The sequence below is a fragment of the Falco cherrug genome, chromosome 5 (assembly GCF_023634085.1).
Source record: "Falco cherrug isolate bFalChe1 chromosome 5, bFalChe1.pri, whole genome shotgun sequence".
NCBI classification, from domain to species: domain Eukaryota; kingdom Metazoa; phylum Chordata; class Aves; order Falconiformes; family Falconidae; genus Falco; species Falco cherrug.
In genome coordinates, this window is record NC_073701.1 from 19,245,266 (window position 1) to 19,263,519 (window position 18,254).

Sequence of the window (18,254 nt, forward strand, 5' to 3'; positions counted from 1 at the left end):
TACTATTTATGAGATCTAACAACTGTTTTTAATAAGCAACTGTTATTGCAAACATATAATTATACTAGGCCACAATCCAACAAAGCACTTATGAGCACAGATTAAAGACACTGAAAACAATGGGATTATTTATGTGCTTAAGGTTAAGCATCTGCTGAAGGACTTGGATGGATCAAAGCCCCATTTCTATTACATCTACAGAAAAAATATTATATATGTTAATTAAACATAAAGTACATGTAAATTAACTAGCACATGGAAAATAGCACTTGCATAAATGTTTATACCCCTATACAATTTGTAATAAGAGGATATTTCAGTTAGCCAATATGAAGAACAACTACTACTATCAGCCATTTCATCAAAAGTTAAGAAATTCCTGGAACTTAACAGTTAAGAAGTAACTTGCCATAAGGGACTTCCCTTCATAAACCATCTTCTAAGCAGTTCATGTTCTGAGGCAAAAAGGAGAAAATAAAGAGACTGAAAGCAGATCTCATTCATCTTCAGATTTAAACAATCCATGTAAAAGCTTGATTTGTTAACTTCCACTTTTATGAAAATCGATTTAGTTTTATTAATAAGATCTACAAGTTATTTGCAGTTAGTGCCTATTAAGCTTATTTTATCAAAATGTCTTCATTGCTTTTTTAATTGACCAATTCCTTGTGCTTGAATTAAGAGCAAAATGGACCACAGTGCATGACTTCCAGCCGCCGCCAGAATTATTTTGTTTAACTGTATACCATTTCTTATTCTTATGTTCACCATTAAAAGAACAGATCTACTCAAAAAACTAGCAAATAGTATTTCCACTGTAAACTGCTGCTTCATCTATACTGAACATTTTCAATAAATAAATCAGTTACTATATTTCATTTTGAAAAACCCAGAAAAGACCTCTTGATAAGACTGAAAAATTTCCATTTTAATAATTAGTGGGAAAAAGCTTGCTTTATTATCTTGAAAACTTCTTTTACCTGATGCTTCTTTTTTATTCTGTGATGTTAAAACAGAAAACAAACCGTTTATTTTATTTCAATACAATGTCGTGACAAATAAAAAAAAAAAAACCTCTGAAAATGCTTCTCCAGTGGAAATTTCAAATTACTTCCATTTCTTTTTAATCTGGAAATTACAATTTCAACAGTTACAAAATTGTGACTTCATCAGAGCATTGCTAAAACTTGTAGGGCTTTCAACTTGTTTTCACATTCACTTTCTCCAGTCTTTTTGGCTTTATTTTCCTTGCCTTGAGTCTACACAGATTGTTTATTATGTGGAACAAAAATAATATTATTATTACCTAAATCTCCCATAATGGCAAGTAAATTTTCTCCAATATTTTAATATGAAATTGCGTATGATTTAATACTGAAATATAATACATTTTCTTATATATTTAAATTAAATCTGTAGTTGAATAATTATAACAAAGAATTACACTAAATGCAGTTTTATATAAAAGCAAAACCTGTAAAATGATGCGTTCACACCTTCTTTTAATCAAATTTATGCCAGCTCACTGACTTTGCTTATGACTTGTCTTCAATTTTGATTTTCTCTATGCAAATAAGGATTTCACTAGAATCCTTCAATAATGACCAACAGATAAAAAGGCAAAGAAATAATGACATACCTGAATAATCAGCTACTTTTAGAAATATGTGGTCAATTAGGCCTTGTATCAGCATAGAGAAGAAGGTAATATCAAAATGGCTAGCTAAGGACACAGCAGACACTAAAGTGATGGGGGTACATGCATTTAAAGGAAAGTAAATTCTGGAAACTACACTGCAGTCCCCAGCTCTTCAGTGGTGACTAAAGTAGGTGATCTTCTGATCAATGTCCAGCTCTACATCTTCGCTAGTTCCAGTCACTGTTTCAATGGCAATTAGAAGTTACCACACTAAATACAAAAACCAGAATTTTAACATGTCTGAAGTGAGAGCCTTCCCTCCAAAAATAAGTCACAGTAATAAAAAACAAGGCACACGGAATTTTCACTTCTTAGTTAAAATGTCTTCTATTATTTAAAATGCTTTTTCATTTAGAAGGACACACTGTTAATCACATTAATATGGCAGGTCTACATCCATGAGTTGAGACTGATGGGAGTCAAGCTATCACAGCTTTATCACCAATGCTCTTGAGTCAAGCTATCACAGCTTTATCACCAATGCTCTAGATCTTTTTCTCTCCAAAACAAAGCAAGACTGCACTGATGGATTGTTGTGGGCAACTTTTTTCCAGACATTATGAACAAATACCAGGCAGTGATGGAGGCAAGGAAAAAATTAAGGAACCACCCTTATTCTGACTTGAATGGATGAGAGAATATCCAGTCCTCTGACAGCATTACAGTTAGTTCCGAAACATCTGAACACAACTAAAGAAACACGTCTCAACTGTTTTGTGTACCACAGATGTACAGTTTAATTAAGCCATCAAAAAAATATGAAGGAAAATGGAAACAAGGGGATACAAAAGAGAGGGAAACTTCTTCAGCAAGTTAAAGCATTCTTAATAAGTAACAACATGACATTAGTCATTAAGAAACAAGAACTCTAAATAATGCATTCAGAACCTATAGATCTAAACCAGCAGATAACAAAGCCTCATAAATCTGTTTGTTCATTAAGTTAAAAAAAGCTAGACTTTGTGTTGCTATCATGTCAGCTGGCACCAAACTGTATGCAATTTGGTGCAACTACAAAGTGAAACCCATAGTCTACAATGGCAGGGTTTTTGATCACACTAATTAACAGCCATTTTGTTTAAAATAAACAGATACGACTCTAATTGCCTTTTTTACATAAGAAAGGGAAGATCTTAAAAGTGAAAGCATGCAAAAGGAAAGATCAGACAGTCGCCTTTCAGACTGATAAGCAAACTCTGTGTGAAATGAGCGCAAATGAAGTTTGAGACACTCTGGATTGACAGCAGGGAGACAGCAAAGCAAAAGGAGGAACGGTTTCCAAAGGTGGAAAGACATAGCCATAGTTCTTTTCAGCAGGAAAATGTCGTCCTTTAGATCCCTACTTCTTCTACTTGCTTTTTCTAGTCTCCTCATCTTCTGAGCACCTGACTGCAAGGAGTTTCATCTTCTGCAGGGCCAAGTATGCACCAGCGGCATCTGATTTTGTGAAATCTTCATATGACACAACAAGCCTGGTTAGCATCTCTATACAGAATCTGACAAGTAAAATGTTGTGCAAAGAAGTAAACAAGAAAAAGGCACTTTGATCTCTGTGCCTGCACTTAACTCTGGCACCAGAAGAGGGGCTAGAAGGGACTGTACTGCTGTTTGCCGCCTTCGAGGGTGTACAGAAAGACCATTCAGGTCCCTGAAAAGTCCTGGGAAGTAACGTGCAGGGCAAGTGCTTGGTCACAGTCTAGTTTTGTGGCTAACTTCAGTGAGCCTGAAGTGCAGCCTGGAGTTGCAGTGAAAACAACAGTTTTCAGTTTTTCATTCTTTGCATCAATGTTGGTTACTTTTGTAAGGACAAATTCCATTTAACGCCTTTCAAACATAGCTTCAAAGTTGGTTTTTAAGTATATTAAAACATGTAACATTACAGAGTAAAGCAATGAAGCAAAAACATTATTCTAGTTACATGAAAAATTTCCCCTGCCTTTTCCCGCACCAATGAAATTCCTAACTCCCCCCCCCCAAAAAAAAAAAAGAAAAGAAAAAAAAAAAAGAAAAAAAAAACCCAAACCACCTAGTAAATTTTAGGACACAAAGAATATCACCATTCAAAAATGCTTCCCCACACTTCAAATGTGCAACATCCCCACACTCATCTCAGTAAGAAGTCCTCTGGTACAGGAACTCGCTGCATACCTCCTCAGCGTCACAAATTCACATGCGTATCTCATATGTTCTGACTCATCTACGCGGGCTTTCACATTACTTCATACATAAGGTCCTTATTTTCAGGACACTGCATTGACTGAGTGTTTTCAGCATATTGAAAATATCATTTAAAGTTCCAAAAGCACAGTGGTTTGCTCCACTTAGGCACTGCAGGCTTTTATGCCATCATGGACTGGGCAGCGTTGGGTTCATGGTTGGACTCTTAAAGGTCTTTTCCAGCCTGAATGATTCTGTGATTCTACGGTAATCGTACAGCAGGAGGCAGAGTTTTTGCAGGAGCTGGTCAAAGACGCAGCAGCAGCTCTCACTGGAATAAGGGTCTGTGAAAAACCACATCATTTCCCATTGTATCTGGTGGATTAACTTCTACTTGCTTTTCCCAGTGCTACACACCACTGTTTGTACATGTAAAACAACAAAAGAAGCCCCACTCAAAAAAGGATCTGAAGTCTTGTACTGGACATGCAGTTTTCTCTTGGATGAAACAGGAGAGAGAAGGATGACTGCAACAGGCGTTAGTCACATTAACAAATGCACTGCTGCAAGAAATTTAGGTACTACAGTGAGAAAAGTGGCACAGAGCTGACAGCACAGATTACATCTCCTCAAACATTTGCAGTCCTTCTTGCTGGGAGTACAGGAGTAAGTGACGCTGGGTGCGCTGGGATGCACAGGAAAGCCAGGGCACTGAACACAGATCTGCAGGGTGCAGCTGACCTAAAATTCCCATGAGGCACCACAGTAGCATTCACATACAAAGATTTTTGCTTTCAGCTGGAACTGCAAAGTAAAAATGATCCTGCATAAATTTCTCAGAACTCAGCTTTCCAAAACCAGTTCTAAACAGAACATTTTCAGCCAGCTTTAATGATAACAACATCAGAGCAGAACTTCATCATAAGAGCAGTCTCCCTGGCCTTCAAATATTTTGTTAATATAACTCTGAACATCAGACATATTCCCTATCAAAAACAAGCATCAGTATATATTGTAGGGGAATTTCATCACTACTGAAACAGTACAATGTATTGTACTGCTGGCTGGGAATCTCAGACTGAATGATTTCAGCTTTCAGATCAGCAGCCAGAACAGACTGCAGCTGGGATAATTCGATTTAGATGAGGCCATGTTGTTGGTTTTCAAACATTAAAGCCCCATAGAGTCATAAAACAGCAATGGTGGTGTTGCCTGAAAAAGGACAGGCAGAAAGATGCAGCAGCTTTCCAAGAAGCACAAACCAAGGTTGCCAATATATGCCTACAAGAATTACACTGTGCAAAATAAGACACAAAAAAGAAAGTAAGTCAGAAAGTAAGCTGAATATTAGCATTATCCTACCACTAGCATCACATCAGCAACCATATTGGAGAGCAATGAGTGATACATATGTGCAGCTGGTTTATCATCTCACTATGGCCAAAGTGATACTTTCAAATTCAGACCATATTTAAGTATCAACAGGTTATATGCCGAATGTTAAAGGCACCAATTACTTCAGTAACACTCTTGGTAAAATCTGTCACCATTTCTGTCCCAAAAGATTGACCACACAAGGAAACAAAAATTTGGCTTGCTTCTGGTCTGTATGAAAATTGTTTCAAACAGCTAACATTACAACCACAACTCTTCCCTTTCAAAGTGGCTATTTGACTTATGAATCTAGAACCGATTTTCAATTTGACTTTAGTTCCTCCTGCCTAAGTCAGGAGAAAAAAAACCCAAAAAACACACACAACAAAAAACTCCACCAAGTTTTAGCTCTGCAAAACAAACAGTATTTCATCTTACCCATTGCCCTTAAAAGGGCAATCTCAGCAAACATAACCGAAGCCCATAAAATAAACACAAAATAAGCACTCAACCTTGCACATTCTCTCTTCTGCATGTGTGTGTGTCCAATCTTCTCTCTTCTAGGAGATGTTTTAAGGGATAGCTCCGCATTAAAATCAGATGTTAAATTCTATCTACTACTATTATCAGATGCATTGGTTATAAGGCTTTCAGCAGCAATTTTATACAGCACAAGAAACGACAAAAAACAATTTGTCTCCGAAGATTCAACTACCCTTGTTAACTATCACATTTCTTCCAAAGGAAACATATAAATAATCCATCCCAACAAGCGAATTCCTCAAAACTAAGTTCTGAAAAAAAGTGTGGCAAATCAAGGCATTAAAAAAATTAAGAAAAACAAAAAATATTTTCATTTGAAGAATTTAGAATTGAAGACTCAAGTAATTAGTACACTTTATTGTAATTCTGTGTTAGGAATTCTTGTTAAAATCAAATGCATAATTTATCTTACTAAAAAGTATGGCAATAACTGGAAATATAATCACAAGTAGGACAAGAGTAAAACAAACTAGAGGCAATCAATAAACAATACTGTATACTGCAATGTGGTGGGTTTTTTTTATATTCAGCAGGTTTTAAAAGAATTCTCATAGCAGCAGAAACACTCTATGGTTACTTAAAAAAGTAGAACATATGCCTAGAACTTTGCAGAAATTTTGTATGCTGGAATTCGGAAGTCCTATAGAGTATCACTGAATCTTTCATATTTAATGTTTTCCATTGGGAAAACCTTTGGGTTTAGTTTTCATCCAAATCCAAAAGCAGTAAAACATGTTTTCATTCTAATACCTAAATAAAAGGACATTATTGATGCAGAATCACTACATGTGATCTTATAAAATTACATTACACTACAGTGTTATTTCTGTCAAGTTTTACATTGTGACTGGAGAGACTATGCCTATTTCTGTAATGGCCATTTTCATACTGTGCTTGAGTAAATCCATCTGGGTGACACACCAATCACAGAAAAAATTCAAAAAGTAGAATCAATCTAAATGGGTGCACCGATTTCTGTCATGAGGAAAACCTATCTTCATATCAGAACTATGGCTGGATACTTATTGAACCACAATGATCTATAATATGTAAATTGCTAGTGCAAAGAGACAAGTGAAGGAAGAATACCTCCCATCTATCCAGCTTGCACATCCTGTATTCTGAATTCATTAAGGGAAAATACCTGAGTAACAGTATGGCATAAAGCCAAGCCATGCACTGTCACTAGTTACAGCTTTACAGCAGAGTACAACTCTGCCCAGATTAAAAGGAAAAGCCAAGTCATCACTGTTGGACTGCATAAGCACCACGTGTCAGTATCACACATGGATCCAGTTGAAGGGGACTTTGCCATAGCTCTGATTATCTTCTCACTAACACAAATACTGCAGGACTGCAGTGCCACTTGCGTTAGTGGAAGTTTACGTTAGTGTACTAGTGGTATTTGCTATCATAAACATGATTTCTTCAGTTACACCATTCAGACTGTATTTTCCACTGAACATGAGCTTTTGGCATAGGACAAAAGGAAAGAAGCAGTGAGCTTCAAGTGTACATACTAAACTCTTTCATGACAACAGTGGCAGGATCAGCAACAGAAGCAGCAGGTTTCATTTGCAAACCAAGACATTCAGATAAGAGAGTTATGGAAGAGGGAATGTCACTGTAAATCATCTACTGGAGTTGCTTAGTGAGCAACTATTGCTTTGTGAGCAGGCTTTTTGGGGGAAGGAACAATTCAAAAGCAAGTCTGAGTGAACGCCTTTTAAGATGAAGATGTTATCTTACACCAAGGAGCAGTGTCCTATCAAAACTTACTTCATAAGCTCACACACCGTATGTAAAGAAAAGGGAAAACACATGCCATTCCTGACAGCTGGATTCAGAAAGTATATCACTGAATCAAGCCCAAACTCCATACCTCAAAATAAGTTTAATTTTTAGTGCTCAGAATTCCTAGTAAGACACTAACTAGATTCCCCTCCAGCAGTTCCTCTCCATTGAGCTTGCTAAAAAAACCATCACTATAGCCACTTCTGTTCACAGTGTCCTTTCCACTTTACAGTTCTCTCCAGCAGTCTGAATTACTCAAATATATACCCGGATTGGCCTCCCGTTTTTCTGGAGATGCAGTTCCTAGTAAATCCAATCCAGTATGGAATTTCTGTTCTTGCCACTCAGCCAAGTGAAAAAAAAAAATATCTGAAAACAGAATTTCCCCTGTAAGACATTCTTTCCTGAAGGAAAACAGACACACACAAAAAATCAAACAGAAGAGCATAGTCAAGGAAGTGTTTTTGTCAGGAATACATCTTTGGGGCCTCTTCTAAGTGGCTGGGCAAATGTCACAGGTAGCTTCAGGAGATACTTTGGAAGCAAAACTATTTTTTGTGCAGAGTACCAGATTTAGCTTTGGGGGTTCTTTTGTTCATTGCAACTACGTAATCTTTTCTTAAATGAAGAATACTTATCCCTCTTACTCACATAATTTGGATTAGAATACCTAAATATTTTGGCATTTCAGATATTCTTCATTTAAGAAAATTAAGAAAACTTGAACATGTGAGAGGATTCATATCCTTGGACCACACCATCATGCAACAGATTTGCAGGATCTCTGCCTCACACAAAATAACTTAAATAATTTTACAAATACCAAGATAATACATGTCTCTTGTCAGTGTGTGTATATACATATATATATATGTGCACTCACATACACGTATATACTATATACACACAGGTTTCTTGCACCTTCTTCCATGAGATGTTCAAGAACTTCAGAAGCTGATAACATTTTAAAGATTTATTAAAATAGGCTTAATCACAGTGATCTAAAGCTCACCTGAACAGCACTTAAACAAGCAAATTTAAAATTCATTCTTAAAACACTTCAGCACAATCTCAAAGGTCTCAGGACAGATCCTTCTACAGGTGTCAAACTCCCACTTTCAAACGAACCTGAGCATGTAACATAGGAGGACTCTGCAGCATGGAAAGCGACTCATCAGTGCTGACCTTACTTCAGTTTCCATACTTTCAGCATACATGAAGCAATAAAAAAAGCACATACCTTTTGGTGGCATGCCACATAAGCACAAGCATTGCTTCCTTAATGCACTTCTGGTCACATGGAAACATTTCTAATATAAAACACTAAAATTGTACATACTTCTCTTTCTCCTGCTTTCATCCCATCCTCATGAAAAGATTAAATATTTTAACCTAATGAAAGTATTGGTTACAATTATATATTCATCTTCCAGGTTGCAGAATTTTCATAGTGTCTCATCAACTGAAAACGTAGCCAATTCTATAGAGGAATCCAGCAGCTGATCAACAGCACACAACACTGTTACAGCACAGTTCACAGCAAGAAATTAACACATTAGATATAATTTAAAAAAATAATTAACCAACTGAAGATACTCTATGTCTTTATCCCTAAAAAACACAAAGGGCTTTAAAAGTAAGCATCCTGAGGAAGATAAAATACAGTCTACTTTATCTTACGTGGCTCTATGCCAGCAAGATTTTGTGACCTCGTTTCAGCCTCCAACAGTATTTACATGCACCCAAAAATTCTGGTCCACATTCTGCCCTTGAACGTGTACATGCAGCTCCCACTGAAGTCAATGGCAGCTGCATCTGTACAGCTGAGGGCACATTTCAACCTTATGTACCGCTCATTATCAGCAAGATGAAGTCAGCTCTTTTGAAAACTCAGCAAATCTTGAAACCACCCAAGTGTTCCTCCCCAAAAAGAGAGAGACTCCCCAACAAAAACTGCAAAACTCACTTCTCAGTCACTTTACTGGTGCTTCTGCGAGAGAGAAGGCTCAAACGATCCTGTACTCATGCAGTTCATATTCAGAAAGTATCATATGTAGTGTTGTGCCTTATATATGAATACATATATGAATGTCTGCATGGGTGTATTTTTCTAAGTGGGAGAGGCTGTATTGCAGACCCTTTAAGCTTTCAAGCACCATTTATTGTAGGCAATATTAAAATGTGTGGTTTCTAAAAAGAGCAGCTTTTTCCTCTTCTCATTAAAAATACTAATGAAGAGCTAAAGGTCATTCTTCTGGCTTCTGTTTCACACTGTATTTATTTATTTCCTGTATTTATTTATTTATTTATTACTTTTATACTTAAGCCAAAGAGGATGGTAACCTCTTATGACTCACCCAAGGACAAAGAAAAACTGCAGGGCCCATCAGGTACAGAAAACAGATGTTGTGATACCCTCGTGTGAGGGTATTTTAGCCCACAGGAGATGAGAATGTTAAGCTTTATGTGGTGAAGACAAGAGGTGCAACTGGTTCCCTCCTTATGCTCCCCCATCACTACTAGCCTGTACCTCCCACCTCCGAAGCACTGGGCCACAGCCTCTCCCTCGCCGGGAAGCCACGCACAGCCCTGCCTGTGGACCTGGAAGAGAGGCAACAGGCAGGAGACCACAGCACTGCACTGCAGCCAGCAAAGGTGTCCCCTAGCAAAGCCCCATCTTCACCGACACAAAGCTCTGCAGCTGGGGCTTTTCTCTGTGCACAGCCCATCGGCTCAGCGCTGGGGAATGCAGGAAGATGCATATGGTATGTGCTGGCCCCGTGACCTGATGTGACAACTGCTCTGCTGCAAAGCACCCTTCTCCTGCGTGGAGTGGTGCTGCTGCAGGGGGACGCTTTGGGATTCTTCCCAATACTTTTAAGTTGAGATATTTGGAGAGTATGGCCCTAGATGCTCACAGGTATTCCTAAACACCGTTGTGGCTTGTAGATGCTGCTAAGTCTAGGATCACCACAATGCTTCCAACACAAACCACAGATCACCACTGGGCGTATGACATGCAGTTACTGAATGGCACTGGAGTTTCACTGAAGGCTGTGGAATTAATATGATTTATGCTGGCTATGGGTCTGGCTTTTTTATTTCAATTATTAGAAAATTATGTTCAAGTTGTCAGCATGATGATAACACTAATGCTAATATACTCTACTTCTTAGAATTGACTAAGTGGTGGCCTGTTGTCTGTAAATTAACATGACGATGTAGAAATAACACCCTTTTGGAGCACACTGCAAGTTTTGAATGAATTTTAAAGCTTTCCACTTACACCAGATAATCAGTATATTTATTTCTCTGTCAGCAGCTGCTTAGGAGGGCCCCACGTTCAATGGAGACCTATTAGAAGGCATGTTCCTGATCTCCAGCCTCAGCACCGTATTTCTCTGACATGTAATCCCCTCTGCAAAGTTCTGGTAACTCAAACCCAAAGTTTAGGTAACTGCAAAAATTGACATTGGGCTCAGGGGTTTTGGTGCTCAACATTCATATTTTAAACTGGGTTCTTGGAGGGGCCTGCACAGGTACTTTTAACAAGGCACGGATTTTCAAGTTGCCTAAGAGCTCCCATTGTGCACATCTGCCTACCTACTTGGGACGCTGAAATCTCCACGTATGAAAAACCTGTTTTTCAAATCTAGCCTCATGCAGATGCCAGATTCATTCCAAAGAGACCAAACCTAAGAACTGCAAGTATCAGCCAAGGCGAACAGAACGCCTTCACTTCATAATGCAGTTAGCACATGCTGACAAAGTTCGTATCTTGTCAGCATATAAAAATTGTATCATCTGTATTGATACAGTTAAAGCTACGTAGATCCATGCCAGTATGCCCACGCATGTATTGCTCACCCCTGCACAACTGCAGACATGGCTTTATTCACAAAACCATCTTCAAACCAGTGTATCATTTCTGCAAGCTCTGTATGTAACCCGCCATAGTGCTACAGGAACATGCGCCCCGAGTCCATGATGACAGCACTCACCTTAGGACTTGTGTTGCCTAACCCCCTCAGTGAGATGTCACATCCTTATCCAGAACTGCAATACGACAACAAATGCGTGTGTGCCTTCAGCATGTCAGAGAGTAAGGCTGTGTTACACGTAAGCAGTCAGCGTGAATTTGTAGCTGGGCCATTTCAGTGCCTTCCCCTCAAGTTCTTCTTTGAAAAGAGGCGGTTTCTCTTCTGTTCCTTAACGACACCTTTTTCCGGATTTAAGTCCATTGGTCTACTCCTACCATGCCCCTTCAGTTATTTCTTGAAACAAGGACAAGCATTTCCAGTAAGGCCAAAGCAGAGAGGAGGCACGTGTGAGCCCAGCGCGTATTCTTCTACTTCCCGTTTCAGTGCAGATTCTGCACAGCTATTCTGGGACTGCCGGAGCCATGCAGCAGAAAAGCATCAAACATTCAGGGGAATCCCCTTCTGTCACTTTTATTATTCTGGCAAAAAATTAGTGATGATGTGTCTTCTTAGACACGGTACTGGGCAGCACAGCGCTCTTTATTTTAAGTAAAGGCAGGAAATGAGTAATAGATTTCCTCTGCAGTCAAACTGGGGCTTGAGGCTGGGTGGTTGAGAGAGCTTTTGCCTCTAAATATTTCAGCTTTGTGCTAAATGGGGAATAGTAACAATCCTTACTATTTTCATCATTTTTGGATATTTCAAGTTCAAAAATATTAACTACCTGTGAACCTAATCCTATAGCTCTGTAAGGAATATCCTGATGTCACCAGCTGGGAAATTGAGGCAAAGACAGGTCTACAGAGACACATGGAGAGGATGGGAAACCACTGCTCCCTCACGCAGCACTAGTTCATTTTCTCTATTGTTTCCCACTATTATTAAAACAAAATTGGTTCCCCCCTGGTAGAAGTGATGGGATTGCCGAGAGAGTGAGAGAGAGAGCACAAGCTTTCTTCAGAACAGGTCCAGGTGCCCTTGCAATAAAATCCCCACACAGCCACCTGTGCTTTGTTTACATTAGGCCTCCTCCTACCATTACTCCCACTGATGAAGCTACACAACTGTTAAAAAGTTTTAGGGATGGAAAATGTTTTTGCAGGCAAAGCAGCTGTTAGCCCATGGCACCAGCTCATATTAAGACTCTTCTTTACCTGGGTGAGAGCAGCCCAGTTTCTGTATGTGTTTGATCTTCCAGCAATATTGACAATGATAGCGTTTTGCCTAGCTGGGCTGAAGAGCCATACTATACAACTCCTCCAAGTAGAAAATCAAGCAAAAGGCAAGAATTAAAGCTAAAGAAGCCATAAACAAAAATAGTCTGTACAACTTAACAATTAATGCACCAAGGAGAATCAGGTGGATGGGAGAACAAATTTGCAAACAAATCTGGAAAAAAATTAAGCTGTTTCTATTTCAGAGGAAATTGAATTTTTTACTGAACTAGTATCTTCATGCTGTTTGGGCAATGACTACTTTAAACCAAAATGTAATGAATTTCTACAGTAGAGCAACAGTTAGCTTTGACAGTATTAATTTTCTGCTGTGACTCTATTTAAACTGATAGGCACTCCCCAAGATGACACTACCCTACACTGAAAGGTCACTTCGATGGCTTTGCAGCTCTTGTCATACACTTCTGTCTTTTGGAGGTCCTCACTGCTTATCTCCATGCTGTTGTCGACTACCTTTATGATTTGACACCACACTTATAATTCAGGCAATGAAACTAAGTAACCCTACTGTCATGTTATTTATTTCCAATATTGCAACTTAAAAAAAATATTTTCTATTGAAGTTACACAAAATACAGGCCTTGGGAAACATATTAGGCCAATTAACATTATGATTGACTTCCTCTCAGAAAAGCAGTGTCACTTTTGAGCCCTTATAGTCAAGGTGGGAGTCCTACTTTCTATCCTCATTCTGTTTTATTCTTCTCTGCTGACACTACAAAATTAGGTTTGTGGGGACTGGATTTGCCCCATTTTTCTCAGAAGGTCAACTCACGCTGGAGAACGGAGCTTCAACTTCTCCTAAGTGTTTCCGCTGGATATACTTTCCTGCCGCTGACCTCCCTTTCCTCAGACCCAAAATACTAACACACTTCCAGTATTTCTACTAAACAAGCATCACCAGCTTTCAGTTTCTTCCCATCGCCAAGAAACTACCCATAGCCTCTCAACTAACCTAAAACTTCTGCTGACCCACAAGCTTCCAACTTAGCCTCCTGCTGCTGCTATCCCCAAACCCTGGCTTACTCCCAAATGACACAGAGAATCTCTGCAGGTCACAGATTATGAGGTCCAGCCACTCTTGCTGGTATCTATATAGTACTTTTGGTTCCCTCCTTTTGTAGCCATCTTAGGTGGTGAATAAACCAAGAGAAACATCGCCCACATTAATATACCCTTTATATTATTATTTTTTTAAGATTAAGCATTCAGACTCTTTAAAGAAAATACGGGCATGCACACTGCCCCCCATTCACGGCAATGCAGCTGGTGAGCACAGCCACCGTGCAGGGCACAGTGTCACGCCAAGGCAATCACACAGCTTCTGGTGGTGACAGGCACAAGAGGGGGACTGCTACTAGACAACCAAAAGCAAGGGTATATCTACCCTCACACACACGTGCCAACACGCGTTGGGACTCCAGCGAATTTAAAAGTTGTTGTTGCGTATACATTTCACGGCACTCTGAATGACTGCAATGTGCAGAAGCAATGGAGAATCAGGCCTCCCCAGGAGCCTCTTTATAAAGCTTCACTACCTGCTCCTTGGCCACTAGCACAAACAGGTGATCTGTTTTCCCCAGCAGAATTTTCGTTCAGGTCCTGTCCCTCTCCTGCCCTCTCTCAGCTTTGCATTGGCTCGCTGCAGCATTGGAGCTCAGACAACTCCTAAGACTCCACTGTTGAGGCTGTGTCATCAGGTTTTTGTCTGATTCACAGGCACTGCCCATACTCACCTTTTTTCCCCTTAGTCTTCTTGCTATCTCTGCTTGGGTTTGCCCGCTCAGCCACTCAGATATTTCTGATGAAATCCTGTTCTTCCACTGGCAGTGCTCTGCCTCATGTCAGCTTTCTTCAGTTTTGACTTCAGCAGATGCTGCTGCTCTAGGTCGGTTCAGAGGTGGAGCTGCCAAACTGCCATTTCCTACGGTACTTTAAAGAGATACCTGGTCCCCAAACCAATGAACAAAAGCAGACATCTTTTTTTCTGAATTTTCATCTATAAATCAAATTTCTAAATGTTTCTATTATACTTGCACCCAAGGTTTCTTAATTTCCTACTCATGAAGGAAAATTAATTTTCATATGCAAGACTTGAGCTCTGCTTAAAACTTCCAAAAACTTTAACACAAAATTAATACTGTTTTTACTAGAGTTATTGCTACCCAGCATTACCATCTGAAATTGAGGGCTTAAAATAACTCAATAGTGACCTATAAGAAATGTGGGAATTTCAGATTTTGAAGTAAAATTACAGAGATGGAAAGCTGAATTTAACGAAGACATTCAAATGCAAAAGTAACGTGTGCTGTATAGAAACCAATTCCTAAGAACAAAAACTCATGACTCAGAGACCATTAAAACGCTCACGACCATTTACGTGCCTTGTGTTGTCCAAGCAAGAACAGATCCACAGAATAACCTATTAAGTATCTGACACCAAACCCAATTTCACTAAGTAACAAAACACCTGTTGACATCAGCAACATGGGATGTGGATCGTGACCCAGTATGTCATTAAAAAACAACAGAGCAATACAGTAGCAGCAGGTATCACGTGAGGCTCCAACAACGTACTAAGGGGGTGCTACTAAGACGATTGAAATGGTGTTCCCTGCCCAAATAACTGCAGTATACCTTCCCTGTAGCTTGGATGTAGTTGGACAGTGGACATACTAATTAATAACCGTGTCTCTCCCTATATATACTATGGTGGGGAAAGAGAAGGGCAGAGTGGAGGGGAGTGAGAGGAAGGATCATTTTGATTTTCCCTCGTATTTTTTTTCTTGTAAAAAAAAAAAAATTTGCATAGCCTTGTCTCTACTTCAAAGAGCTCATTTGAAAATCCACATCTAAAACCCATTTAAAAAGAAAGTTAGAAATTACCAGCGAAGCAGAAATCCTTAGTCTCACCATCATGCTGGTGTCATTTCCCCGTTTGTACTGCTGACCCAGGGGTTTTGGTGTGTTTTTTTCTCCTTCCCCCTTCTCACATTGTGAGTGCTTGACTGTGGCTGCTAGTCAAACATATCCTCAAGGCTCCCAGTGTTGTTCTATAAAAGGATGAACAATCAAAAGAGAGAGATCAGCAAAACCCACCTTAGGGGTTCAGGGAAGACCAGTAAGATGAGCACCCCATTTTAACTGATTAATTTTGAGTAAATTTAAAAAAAAAAAAAAAAAAAAAAGTGGGATTGAGGAATTGCCAGAAGGAATTTTCAGTTTCCAGTAGTCTTGTCTACTAAATACATGCAAACTGGGCTCCCTAAGCTGGGAACCAGGCCCATATCTGAAGAAAAATCTCTCAAAAAAAACTTTTAACGGTGAATTCCCTCCTGGGGCTAAAGACCAGCATAAAAACACACACCCCACTTTCATGATTTCTTATAACAAGTCTACCAAAATTGAGTCTTTTTCTCAAGTCCTTCGTTTCTGAGGCCACCTGATTGCACAGGAATATCAGTTTCCATTAAAGAGAAAAAAAATCCCAATGAAAAAATATGTGTTTGCAGCATTACGCTTGTAACATTCACATTAAATTTAATTAATATAGGCCTTGTGCTGTCCTTTTGGAAGTACAGTGACCTGAAAGTTTAGGTATTACTAAGGTCTTGCTTTTTAAAAGTACTTTCTTAAGTTCCACTAACTTTTACATTGTTGTATTTTTCTTTTTTCTCTGGTTAACTACAGAATCGCAAGCAGCCAGAAACATTAGTAATTCCTAAAAATAGCCATCTTATCCTCCCATCCAAATTTAGAAATATAGAGCATTTCCCAGGAAAATGCAGAATTAAAGCATTTGCTAAAATAAAGGTGGAGTGCCATATTTTTGCCTTTTTTTTAGTCAGCTTTTTTCCTTCTCTTGACTCCCTGTGTAATCTTTGTATTCCTAACCCTCATTTCCTCACTCCTATTTTTACTCTGGGGAGTAACTGCCACCATTACTCACATTGTCCAACTCTTTTCAGTTTTCCCTCATTTTCAGTTCATTCATCCCTTGCTTTCTTCCACTTCAAGCTCCTTCTCCTCAGCTCAGCTTTTCCCTAACAAAACTGCCTCTGAGCAAAACACTTCTGCAGCTCTATTTAAGTCCCACTTTAATGATCATAAAAGGGCAAAAACATATAGCTAGGGAAAAAAAATTGAGACTATTACAGCTGATTAAAAAAAAGGATTACTAATTTATATATAAAATAATGTCATACTCAGTTGGCAGTGTGATGCAAAAGAAGAAACAAACATTTCTGAAGATGTAAAAGGGTTATTTCAACTTAAAAGTATTTCAATTTTCCATTTCCAGAGGCTTTGCTTAAAAATTCTTTACTTAAACACATCCTCAGTAAGGTTCTGAAGGATTTATGATCCTAAACATAGAAAAAAACTTTCAATTTTGGTTCTGGAGAATAACTTCTGTTCAGCTGAAACAAAAGATCTTCCCCCACCCAAAGAAAAAACCCTTCTCTAAAATTTTTCTGTTTGATGTGAAATAACTGTAATCCTCAAACCAATCAGCAAATTGAAAAATCTACTTTCGTGTAAAGTGTTCTGGATCCCCTTGGGATAAAGAGCACTGTATCAGCCTAGAAATAATTAACCAACATTTAAGGAATGCCAAATGAGCCTCTGCATTATGCATTAGATCTTCCTACCTCCCAAACACTATTAATGTTAAGGGAACTGTATCTGTGACTCCAATGGATGACAAATCACTCTCCTTTTTCTAAATATTTCCTTGCCATTGTGCCACCCTTGATCTACTATCTTCCCACCACCAACACCCTCTCCCTTCTTCCAAGCATTTATTGCTTGTGAAATGGTGACACCTTTTCTGTCATACCCTTGACAACACTTTACCTGGCTCTCTGGAAGCATCTCCTAATGCCCACATCCTTTCTCCATCTTTTCAGGGAAGCCACAGCACCGTGTGGAGGAGAGCTGGTGAATCCCGACTCAATTTTTCTCCTTTCCTCCCTCAGGTGTCCTCCCCTCCCACACCAGCACACTGTAGACCTCCCTTGCTTCCACCACGCTGCCTCAGCTGGGGCTGAGAGCAGCAGCTGGCCGAGCCATGGCCTCAGCATCCCCAGCAGAAGCCCCGGCGTTCCCATGCTCAACCGACCAGTCATGCACCTTCAAATCCTTCAACAGGTTTGGGCTTTGGCAGCTACCTTCGCAACAATGCAGCCTGGAAACCTTACACTGAAATAAAAATAAGCTCAGAGAAGAGTGCCAGCCCTTCATTTCCCTGAACAGAAGTCAATATGCTAACGTCCATACCTCCCACCTTTACTGATGTAAACTGAAATAATTTCACTTTTAATTTCCAGTCTCATTTCTCACTTTAAATGCTACCAAAGCTCAGTCAAACAAAAGGTATACTTACCAGCACCAGCTCTTAACTGTTTGTCCCTTTGACTCCTTTTCCTCTGCTCTTGCAGACCTGTCTGGTGATGTTCATTAACTATCCCCTCC

General features: G+C 39.2%; 1 protein-coding gene across 1 annotated transcript in view; it reads right to left on the reverse strand.

Moving 5' to 3' along the window:
• Nucleotides 1–11,931, reverse strand: part of SOX5 (SRY-box transcription factor 5) — a 602,225-nt gene extending 590,294 nt beyond the window's left edge. Inside the window, exon 1 of the mRNA XM_055711618.1 lies at nucleotides 11,569–11,931. The gene's annotated coding sequence lies outside the window, so the exon portion shown is untranslated. The remainder of the gene's footprint in view (nucleotides 1–11,568) is intronic.
• Between the last annotated feature and the right edge of the window lie 6,323 nt (nucleotides 11,932–18,254).